The sequence below is a fragment of the Penaeus monodon genome, chromosome 29 (assembly GCF_015228065.2).
Source record: "Penaeus monodon isolate SGIC_2016 chromosome 29, NSTDA_Pmon_1, whole genome shotgun sequence".
NCBI lineage: Eukaryota > Metazoa > Arthropoda > Malacostraca > Decapoda > Penaeidae > Penaeus > Penaeus monodon.
In genome coordinates, this window is record NC_051414.1 from 28721666 (window position 1) to 28721865 (window position 200).

Below are 200 nucleotides of genomic sequence, written 5' to 3' on the forward strand. Positions count from 1 at the left end.
CAGAACACGTTAAAATACACTTTGTAAAAATACTTAAAAGGTAAGACTCAAGTTACAAAAGAGGAAAAAAACAAAACTTTACGAAAAGTAAAAAAAATAAAAAATAAAATAAAATGAACGAGCGATAAAACCATAATCTAAAACAAACAAACAAAAAATAATAATAAAACTGCGGAGCGCTCTGTTTTAATATATGAACA